General features: G+C 43.4%; 1 protein-coding gene and 1 non-coding gene across 2 annotated transcripts in view; one reads left to right on the forward strand and one right to left on the reverse strand.

The window, feature by feature from the left end:
* XKR4 (XK related 4) overlaps nucleotides 1-12,186 on the reverse strand; it is a 301,060-nt gene that overhangs the window by 45,698 nt on the left and 243,176 nt on the right. The gene's annotated exons all lie outside the window — the stretch shown is intronic.
* LOC142654771 (small nucleolar RNA SNORA5) lies at nucleotides 6,069-6,177 on the forward strand. The gene has a single exon (XR_012849110.1). It is a non-coding gene; the product is annotated as a small nucleolar RNA SNORA5 (small nucleolar RNA).

The raw sequence follows: 12,186 nt of genomic DNA on the forward strand, positions 1-12,186 counted from the left end.
AGCCCTTGGAAATACAACAGGCAAAAAAAAAGAGACAGCACTCCAAAGTAGTGGATGAAAACTGTGATGTGTTTTAATCACCCCACAGGCAGGCAACGTTTCGATCCAGCTTAATGGGAACTTTGTCAAGCCATATATATATATATATATATATATATATATATACATATACACACACTGCCGTTCAAAAGTTTAGGATCACTTAGTAATGTCCTTATTTTTGAAAGAAAAGCACAGTTTTTTTCAATGAAGATAACATTAAATTAATCAGAAATACACTCTATATATTGTTAATGTGCTAAATGACTGTTCTAGCTGCAAACGTCTGGTTTTTAATGCAATATCTACATAGATTTATAGAGGCCCATTTCCAGCAACCATCACTTCAGTGTTCTAATGGTACATTGTGTTTGCTAACTGTGTTAGAAGGCTAATGGATGATTAGAAAATACTTGAAAACCCTTGTGCAATTATGTTAGTACCGCTGTAAACAGTTTTGCTGTTTAGAGGAGCTATAAAACTGACCTTCCTTTGAGCTAGTTGAGAATCTGGAGCATTACATTTGTGGGTTCGATTAAACTCTCAAAATGGCTAGAAAAAGAGAGCTTTCATGTGAAACTCGACAGTCTATTCTTGTTCTTAGAAATGAAGGCTATTCCATGCGAGAAATTGCCAAGAAACTGAAGATTTCCTACAACGTTGTGTACTACTCCCTTCAGAAGACAGCACATACAGGGTCTAACCAGAGTAGAAAGAGAAGTGGGAGGCCCCGCTGCACAACTGAGCAACAAGACAAGTACATTAGAGTCTCTAGTTTGAGAAATAGAACCCTCACAGGTCCTCAACTGGCAGCTTCATTAAATAGTACCCGCAAAACGCCAGTGTCAACGTCTACAGTGAAGAGGCGACTCTGGGATGCTGGCCTTTAGGGCAGAGTGGCAAGGAAAAAGCCATATCTGAGACTGGCTAATAAAAGGAAAAGATTAATATTGGCAAAAGCACACAGACATTTGACAGAGGAAGATTGGAAAAAAGTGTTATGGACAGACAAATCGAAGTTTGAGGTGTTTGGATCACACAGAAGAACATTTGTGAGACGTAGAACAACTGAAAAGATGCTGGAAGAGTGCCTGCCGCCATCTGTCAAGCATGGTGGAGGTAATGTGATGGTCTGGGGTTGCTTTGGTGCTGGTAAAGTGGGAGATTTGTACAAGGTAAAAGGGATTTTGAATAAGGAAGGCTATCACTCCATTTTGCAACGCCATGCCATACCCTGTGCACAGCGCTTGATTGGAGCCAATTTCATCCTACAACAGGACAAGAACTATTTAGGGAAGAAGCAGGCAGCTGGTATTCTATCTGTAATGGAGTGGCCAGCGCAGTCACCAGATCTCAACCCCATAGAGCGGTTCTGGGAGCAGCTTGACCGTATGGTAAGCAAGAAGTGCCCATCAAGCCAATCCAACTTGTGGGAGGGCATTCTGGAAGCATGGGGTGAAATTTCTCCCGATTAACTCAGCAAATTAACAGCTAGAATGCCAAAGGTCTGCAATGCTGTAATTGCTGCAAAATGGAGCATTCTTTGACAAAAGCAAAGTTTGAAGGAGAAAATTATTATTTCAAATAAAAATCATTATTTCTAACCTTGTCAATGTCTTGACTATATTTTCTAGTCATTTTGCAACTCATTTGATAAATATAAGTTTTCATGGAAAACACAAAATTGTCTGGGTGACCCCAAACTTTTGAACGGTAGTGTATTGAAGCACAATATTAGCTCGAACCCCACAGCAGCGGCTCCTCAATATGATGGGAAAAGCGCTGGACGAAGGATCCGCTAGAGCATCAATGAGTCCAGCGCCAGCAGGCTCTCCAAACTTACACCCTCCTGACCCCCGACCTGTTTAGCATAAGCTTCCCCAGATGTCTTCACTCTCTGCAAACCTGCCAGGCCGCCTCACCATGCAACATGACCATTGCTTCCAGGCACTGCACCCATTGACTGAGTGGAAGACAAAAGCATAAGGAACCTGAGGACACACACTGGATCCTGCGGGCTCTCAAAGGAAAAAAGAGAGACCCAGGTCGGAGGAGGAGGATGAGACACTGCAGCCACGTAAGTATGAAGGGCAAGGAGGAAGACCCCACACCCTGGAGACTGAGCTAGAAGCTGTCTAATGTAAACAGAGGATAGAGAGACCGTCTCCGTTTTTTTTCTCTTCTTTATTTACATTGGACAATCTCTCCTGTCTTATATACAGGTAAGAGACTGTCTCATATGCAGTGTTTCTTTCGCCTCTATTTACATTAGACAGTCTTTCTACTGTCTAAGGCCTCATTTACACGAGCGTAATATACGCGCGTGCGACGCGCGTGCTTTTCACGCGTGTCGTAGGCACCTATATTACTCTATGGGGCAGTTTAGACGATGCGTGAATTTTGCGCAGCGTGAGTGCGTTGCGTAAAACTCACGACATGTTCTATAATCGTGCGTTTTTCGCGCATCCACGCACCCATTGAAGTCAATGGGTGCGTGAAAACCACGCATGCCGCACGGAAGCACTTCCGTGCGAACTGCGTGATTCGCGCAAGAGCTGTCAAAAGGATGAATGTAAACAGAAAAGCACCACGTGCTTTTCTGTTTACAAACATCCAAACTGAGTGTCAAATTAGAGATGAGCGCACAGAACTTCACCGGGTTCGGCCGAACTCGTTTTGACCGAACCCGGCAAAAAATGTTCGGGTACGCGACGTCAGGAGACAGTCACTGCCCACGGTGCTGAAAGACTTAAACTGTTTCAGCACCATGGACAGTGACTTTCGATCACAATATACATATACGTGTAAAAAAAAACAGAAGTTCGGACTTACCGATAAGTCCCGGCTCCTTCCTCCAGTCCGACCTCCCGGGATGACATTTCAGTCCAAATGACAGCTGCAGCCAATCACAGGCCAAGCACAGGCTGCAGCCAATCACAGGCTGCAGCGGTCTCATGGACTGCCGCGTAATCCTGGAAGGTGGGGCCGGATGACAAGAGAGGGACGCGTCACCAAGGCAACGGCCGGGAGACCGGACTGGAGGAAGCAGGCAGTTCATGGTAAGTTTGAACGTCTTTTTTTATTCACAGGTTGGTGTATATTGTGATCGGCATTCACTGTCGAGGGTGCTGAAAGAGTTACTGCCGATCAGTTAGCTCTTTCAGCACCTTGGACAGTGACGGGCGTCGACTAGCCTCATCTCTATGATGGCGGCTGCGCGAAAATCACGCAGCCGAGCATCATACACGGATGACACACGGAGCTGTCAAGTGCCTTTTGCGCGCGCAAAACGCAGCGTTTTTTGCGCGCGCAAAACGCACACGCTCGTGTAAATCAGGCCTAATATACAGAAAGGAGAGAGACTGTCTTATATACAAAGAGTAGTTACTTTTTTTTTTTTAAATGATTAAGGAATTACTGTGCATGCAATTCCCTTATCTAAAAAAATACCATGACATAATTATTTTATATTAGGGAATTGCAGGCACAACTATTCCATAGTATATACTGATAATCATTATATATTATGGAATAGCTGTGCCTAAAAATTCCCCACATGGGCCAATTATTGTTCACTGTCAGCCGATGAACAGGTCGTATCGTTTATGCAGCAGAAAATATTATTGTCGGCAGCACATCTCTCTGCGTAAATGCTGCCGACATGATGGAAATGTGTGGGGACGAGCGAACGTAGTAACGAGCGCTCATCCTCATACATAGCTCCTTGTGAAAGTATCAAACGAGCGCCGATTAACGAGCTGTCTCGTTGATCGATGCTCGTTTACATGGCCCATGGCCGTGTTACGTAAGAGGACCCTAATGTACAAGAATTGTATCTTGGTATTTTTTTTAGATAAGGGAAATGCATGCACAGTAATTCCTTAATTACTCCTAAAAAAAAAAGAAAACCGAGATTCCATCCGAGAATCGTCCATGGGGTTGAAAAAAATCAAGATTTTATTTTTTGTCAAAATCGTCCAGCCCTTTTGTACAGTATATATGTTCCAAAATGTTGTGTGTGTGTGTATATATGCGGTTAGGTTTTGGTTTGTGTAGGGCAGAAACAGAGTCCCGCACAGGGCGCCATATAACCTCGGGCCGGCCCTGAGTGGGTACCATATATGACAACTAGTATAAAGAAGAAACCTACTGCCCATGCTAAGCAATGAGTCTAATTCTTAAACATACACTGGCAAAATGTCAGCTGGAATGGTTTTCTAGCTGTTGGCAACACCTTTTTCTTTTTCAACAGTTTTCGAAGCAAGCTTCAAGATGTGTCCCTTACGCCCTCCGGCAAGTCAATTATGAATATGTAATATGTTAACCAAGTTGTTTCCATTCAAAGCAAATACTACACAGCACTTAAAATCACAGAAGAATACGGTATCTTGTCAGCAGCATTTACAGAGAACCCTTCACACAGGAAATCTAGTTATGTACCTCAGTCCGAGCCGAATAAAATCCCTAATATATTGGCTTACAACTCTATCTACATCCGTCATTGAAGCTCCAGTAAATACAAAATCATTTAAGAAGATGATTCTGTACAGCTGCCTTTGAAGGAGCTTTAATCTCTGGAAGAAGCGCACTATATTAAATTTGTCTTTTCATTTTGCTCTTGCACACATGAATGTAAGTCTTTAGTGGAGATGTTAAAAGGAAAAGGGGAAAAAAAGCGTTTTCATATCTCTGTGCGCCATGGTGTGATCGTCTACATAATAGGAAGTTATACAACTATATATATTGTTCAGCAGCAGACAAAAAATGAACAATCCATAAAGAAATGCGATGAATAGTGACACAGCGGTTAGCAGTGCTGCCCCGTAGCATCGGGTTCATGGGTGCGCCATACTGAACATGGTGCTATTGTACATGAATTCAGCTTGTGTGTGCTTCTTAGATTTGAATTGTATTACCGAACATGTTCCTTTTTCCTTCCAGTGTCCGAGGCCTTGGCCCATTTACCCTCCATTGTTATAAGTCAATGGCTTCCGTATGTGAGAATCATAAAACAAGAGCACATAAAAACATACAAGGCCGCACACTGCTATGCCCTTCATACTTCCAATGTCACCCTCTTCTATTTTTAACAAATGGGTGCAATGGTAGCAAATGTTTGAAATATGACAGAAAAATGTCAACGGGCATCAGCCCCACATTGACGCTTACTTATTGGGACAGGGAATGATGTGTTTTTAATATACAGTAGAACTGTGCTATACCCACTGGCGTAGCTATAGGGGTCGCAGCGGTCGCAATTGCGACCGGGCCCTGAAGCCAGGGGGGCCCACGGCCCCCCGCACCACATCAATAAAAAGTTACTATAGTAACTCGGGCCGCGGGCCCCTGTTACTATAGTAACATACTTTACTTACCTTCCTGGTTCCGGATCGCAGTGGAGGTCCTGACGTCAAGCGCTGTGCGCAGCGCATGACGTCACAGCGCTATGCGCCGCGCACAGCATCGAGACTATAGAACTCCCGCCGCGGCCGAAGAGGAAGGTAAGGTTAGCCCTGACTGGCGGGGTCTGACTCCCGGGACCCGCCAATCAGCTGTTTTGAAGGGGCCGCAGCACTCGTACGAGAGCTGCTCCCCTTCATTCCTGTCACTTCATTCCGGTCACACTGTGAATCGGTATCGGCGATTCACAGTGTGGGCGAGTAGTGAAATGAAGGGGAAGCAGCTCTCGTACGAGTGCTGCGGCCCCTTCAAAACAGCTGATTTGCGGGTCCCGGGCGACACATCAGCTATTGATGGCCTATCCTGTGGATAGGCCATCAATGTTTAGGGACTGCACAACCCCTAAGCCTACGATGTAGCAGGCTTAGGGGGCCCATGAGACAGGATCACAGATTGTGTGATCCTGTCTGCTGGGCCCTGTATCTAAGCCAATCACATGGTAGGCTTAGATACATGGCCCATGCGTGATCCTGTCTGCTGGTGCCCTGTATCTAAGCCTACCACACTGTAGGTTTAGATACAGGGCCCCAGCACACAGTAATCTTATACTGTATAAGATTACTGTCTGCTGGACCCTGTATCTAAGCCTACCTTGTGGTAGGCTTAGATACAGGGTCCCACAGACAGTATCACACATGGGCCCTGTATCTAAGCCTCAGGGTATGTGCACAGACACTAATTACATCCGTAATTGACGGACGTATTTCGGCCGCAAGTACCGGACCGAACACAGTGCAGGGAGCCGGGCTCCTAGTATTATAGTTATGTACGATGCTAGGAGTCCCTGGCTCGCTGCAGGACAACTGTCCCATACTGTAAACATGTATTCAGTACGGAACAGTTGTCCGGCATCGAGGCAGGGACTCCTAGCATCGTACATAAGTACGACGCTAGGAGCCCGGCTCCCTGCACTGTGTTCGGTCCGGTACTTGCGGCCGAAATACGTCCGTCAATTACGGACGTAATTAGTGTGTGTGCACATACCCTAACACATGTGTTACTAATCATTTTTTGTGTGTTTTCTTACAGGTTGGGTAGTTGGACTACGTCGGATTCCAGGACTACTTAGAGGACGGCTTTTTTTTAATTAATAAAATGGTTAATGAGGGTTGTGTGTTTTTTTTTTTTATTTCAATAAAATATTTTTTCTATGTCTTTGTGTTTTTTTTTTAAACTATATTACTACCGCCTTAGTAATGGCCGCCGGCTGAGTGACAGCGTCCATTGCTAAGGCGGGACTTAGTGTTAGCTGCTGCAGAGGCTAACACTAACCCCCTTTATTACCCCGGTACCCACCGCCACCAGGGGTGCTGGGAAGAGCCGGGTACGATCCAGTACCTGACCATCTGTAGTGATGGTCGGCCACTGGGGTGGCCGCAGGCTGGTATTATCAGGAGGGGAAAGGCCAAAAACAGTGGCCCTTCCCATCCTGGTAATGCTGCCTGCTGCTGCTTTATTGTATCTGGCTGGTTATGAAAATGGGGGGGACCCCACGTCATTTAAAAAAAAATTAAATAAAAAATAATTGGAAAGAACGATGTCGGGTCCCCCCCAATTTTCATAACCAGCCAGATACAACACAGCAGAAGCAGACAGCATTACAAGGGTGGGAAGGGCCACTGTTTTTGGCCTTCCCCAGCCTAATACTACCAGCCTGCGGCCACCCCGGTGCCTGCCCGTCACTACAGATGGTCGGGTACTGGTTTGTACCCGGCTCTTCCCAGTACCCCTGGTGGCGGTGGGTACCGGGGTAATAATGGGGGTTAGTGTAGCCTCTGCACCGGCTAACATTAAGCCTCGCCTTAGTAATGGAGATTGTCAATCAGCCAGCGGACATTACTAAGGCGGTGATAATAAAGTTTAAAAAGATACAAGCACATAGAAAAATATTTTATTGAAATAAAAAAACACAACCCTCATTAACCATTTTATTGAGAATAAAAAAAACGCCGTCATTGAAGTCCTCGTATCCGAAGTCCAACAACCGAACCTGTAAAAAAAACACAAACACACAAAAATAATCAGTAACACATAAAGAAGCAAAATTATTATTCTTACCTATCCTGGGTCCAGCGCTGGAGCCGCAATGTCAGCGAGCTGGGCCCTGTATCTAATCCTATCATGTGTGATACAGTCTGCTGAGCTGTGTATCTAATCCAATCATGTATGATACTGTCTGCTGGGCCCTATATCTAATCCGATCATGTGTGATACTGTCTGCTGAGCCACTGTATCTAATCCTATCATGTGTGGTACTGTCTGCTGAGCCACTGTATCTAATCCTATCATGTGTGATACTGTCTGCTGGGCCACTGTATCTAATCCTATCATGTGTGATACTGTCTGCTGAGCTGTGTATCTAATCCTATCATGTGTGATACTGCCTTCTGAGCCACTGTATCTAATCCTATCATGCGTGATACTGTCTGCTCAGCCACTGTATCTAATCCTATCCATAGTTTATAGGGTCGTAGTGCTATAGATATGCTATGCTGTCTCATATACACACTTTTTTTTGGGGCGGACACATATGTATTGGGGCTATTTCCCGGACATTTTAAGCCCTGAGGGTATGTTCACACGGCAGCATCCGTTACGGCTGAAATTACTGTGCTGTTTTCAGGAGAAAACAGCAACGTAATTTCAGCCGTAATGGCATGTGCAGGCGTCTTTTGCTGCGTCCATTACGGAAGTAATTGAAGCTGGTTTTCCATGGAGTCCATGGAAAACGGCTCCATTTACGTCTGAAGAAGTGACAGGCACTTTTTTACGCGCCGCCTTTTGACAGCGGCGCGTAAAAAAAAATGACCGTCGGCACAGAACATCGTAAGACCCATTCAAATGAATGGGCAGATGTTTGCCGACGCTTTTGAGCCGCATTTTCGGACGTAATTCAATGCTAAAACGCCCGAATTACGTCCGTAAATAGTGTGTGTGAACCCAGCCTTAGTGACGCCCCGGCTGCTAGTGCTGCATTGTTGGGTCACTTAGGAGACCCAGCGATGCAGCTGAAAGCTGCGGACCGTCCGCCATGAGAAGTTTGCGGGGGGGGGGGGGGGGGCCCAGTAAGAATTTTTGCATCGGGGCCCTTGAGCCTCTAGCTACGCCCCTGGCTATACCATAGTATAATGATAATGATAACTTAACAATGCAGCTTCATAGTTGATAGTAAAGATTTATTAATCATGGGAATACATACAGTTTTGGCAGCAGACTCCATTTGCATGGTGGAGTAGAGCAGCAGTGGTGCCCTCAAGAACGGGCTGAGGGCCGAGGCTCTGAATTACAAATCAATGTATACGTGTCGGCAGACAGTGATATGTGTGTATTACATTGTAGGGTGAGGGGCACCAAACTGAATTATTTATGGGAAGAATATAACACTAACATCGGAAACCCAGAGATTCAAGCGATGACTCTGAGAATGTATTTATATATTTTCATGTATGTAAATGTGATGAATGCGATGAAACTTTATCTGAAAAGGGATCATATCCTATAATGCTTTACAATATAAGGTCCAATTTTACAGAATTGTAAATCTTTAACTTAGAACCCATTCAATGTTAGGAACTATAAAGAACAATGACGTTTGTACAGTACAGAAAACATTCTACTAACTTGTGTAATACACGGACAACACTGAAGTTGACAACTGAAATAAGGGAAGAGGTTTATTAAGACTGGTGTTTCATATGCCACTCTTAATAAACAGTTTGCTGGGGTGAGATCCAACACATTAATTAAGAGGCTAACACCTCCTAATACATGTGTCGCATCTTTCAACTGGCCATGCGCCAGGTAGTGTGACCATGGCTGGGCGCCATTGCTCTTGACCTCACAGACTGGACATAAAATATAAAAATTTACTTACCACATCGCTCCACTTCTCCCCCCATATCCCATCAGACTCTCACAAAAGGCCGCGGCACATACAAGTCCTTAATGTTGTGTCACATACAATCTCACAGCCTAGCGAGATAATTACATATTATTCATTTTTATTTTATTGTTTGATCGGGTGCGAGTAGTCTGATGGGGGAAATGTACAGAGCCAGCTTCGATTTCTGCTATAATTTACTCCAGTTTCCGGCGTAAATTATAGTAAATTTGTTGGGCAACTGGTGGCCCTGCTCCTTTAATCCCTGAGCGGAATACAAAAGTCAAAATTTTCTCTACGACTTTTAGGCCTTTTGCGACCTTTCTACTATGGAAAACTGGCGGAAAAAGGTTAATAAATTCCTCCAATGACTCAATTCTGTAGCCAGGATACAACACAGAACATAATGTTGACATTATGTAAAAGCTGATATAGATCTCTCTAAACGCGTCCGTCTGGGAAAGAAACAGTTCAGTTTCCGAAACACGTTGGACAGACTTATTTGGACCATTTTTAGCTGCTGTACCACTTTGCATGTGATGTCACCAGTTACTTGGGGATCGCTACCGACCGAGCTACCTCTATTGGAATCTGAACTAAATTAGATTTTCCAAGACACACATCATTAAAAGCGTTCTCAACAAGGCCCTAAAAAGGAGCAGACCTATTCCTACCAAGAATGAAGTATGGCATTGTGCTCCATATACGTCTGAACAGTTTCAAGGGTGTGATTTATTCTCATTTAGCTATTTTTAGACAATCGTTTGTGCAGTGAATGTGTTAGAGTGCGGATTCTAGATATATATTGTTTCAAACTTTTTCATTCACTGGAAAAAGCCGAATGTAAATACTCATCTATTTTTGGTCCTATTTATTTCTATGCGGATAGGGTGTACATGCGTGGCTAACTCTCTGGTCAGCCATTCTCAATGATGGTGAGGGCCCCCTTCTATACTTTAGGACTTGTCTAGTTGCTGTTCTACACGGAATCCTTAAACCCAATCCAGAACCTTAGGGTATATATATATATATATATATATATATATATATATATATATAAATGTGTGTATATATATATATATATTGCTGTCATGATTTGAATGTCAAACATATTTTAAGTCTCTGTATAGCCAGCCATGTGCTGCTATATAAAAGTAGCATTTGAGTAAGGGATAATTTCATGAAGAAATATGCAAATAAGTTGAGAAGACCCAAACAAAACACTTCGGGCAAGAATTTTTCAAGCCGTAAATGTATTTGGTTGATGATTTGTAACAGGAAAATATCCCACAGGGAATGTACGCTTAGCACTCTCAAATTTTGAAATTCTTTCAGGTAGAGGATGTTATGACTTGAATTCCAACAAAATCATAATCAAATTGGCATATGCAAATTTCTAGAATTAAATAAGAACACTTTTTGCCTTTTCAGCCTTCTGACAGAATTCACATCAGCACCTGAAAGTATTAATGACACCTACAGACATATACCGCCATATTTTTCTTTATGTGGAACGTTGTATGTCTATGGTTAGAGCATGAACTCGAGGCATACAAAAAAAAATCTGAAAATCTGGCATCCTCAGCCCCATTGAGGTGCCAGTTTATTGGTTCCCCACACACATCATATATACACTCGTATACATGCAAACACATCAATACATACATATATACTTAATAAATCTGGTACTAGCAGGCAGTGGGGCAATGTATGCCCATAGGAGCTATGTAGGCCTTGGCATGCGGCCTATATACAGTAGATATATACCAATTTGTAGTATGAAGGATGCCGAGACCCACGTATGTGCAGTGATGATCGCCAATCCCGTTGCTTAGGGCCTGCCACAAGGAAGACTATCAGGTAATATTTTTCTGTTAATCTGACATGATTTTTTTCTTGCATGGTGGATTACTGAAATTTCTGGATCATCTGATATTGGATTACTGGAATTTCACAGAATTGGGAAAATCATACTGCCGTTTGTTCAAACTTTTTTGAGAGGATTGTTCAAGGGAGAAGATTGAAATCTGTTGTGCTATGATATGAAAGTACAGGGTGGGCCATTTATATGGATACACCTAAATAAAATGGGAATGGTTGCTGATATTAACTTCCTGTTTGTGGCACATTAGTATATGGGAGTGGGGAAACTTTTCAAGCTGGGTGTTGACCATGGCGGCCATTTTGAAGTCGGCCATTTTGTATCCAACTTTAGTTTTTTCAATGGGAAGAGGGTCATGTGACACATCAAACTTATCGAGAATTTCACAAGAAAAACAATGGTGTGCTTGGTTTTAACGTTACTTTATTCTTTCATGAGTTATTTACAAGTTTCTGACCACTTATAAAATGTGTTCAAAGTGCTGCCCATTGTGTTGGATTGTCAATGCAACCCTCTTCTCCCACTCTTCACACACTGATAGCAACACCGCAGAAGAAATGCTAGCACAGGCTTCCAGTATCCGTAGTTTCAGTTGCTGCACATCTCGTATCTTCACAGCATAGACAATTGCCTTCAGATGACCCCAAAGATAAAAGTCTAAGGGGGTCAGATTGGGAGGCATTTCTTCTGCAGTGTTGCTATCAGTGTGTGAAGAATGGGAGAAGAGGGTTGCATTGACAATCCAACACAATGGGCAGCACTTTGAACACATTTTATAAGTGGTCAGAAACTTGTAAATAACTCATGAAAGAATAAAGTAACGTTAAAACCAAGCACACCATTGTTTTTCTTGTGAAATTCTCAATAAGTTTGATGTGTCACATGACCCTCTTCCCATTGAAAAAACTAAAGTTGGATACAAAAT

Source organism: Rhinoderma darwinii, chromosome 5, assembly GCF_050947455.1.
Source record: "Rhinoderma darwinii isolate aRhiDar2 chromosome 5, aRhiDar2.hap1, whole genome shotgun sequence".
NCBI classification, from domain to species: domain Eukaryota; kingdom Metazoa; phylum Chordata; class Amphibia; order Anura; family Rhinodermatidae; genus Rhinoderma; species Rhinoderma darwinii.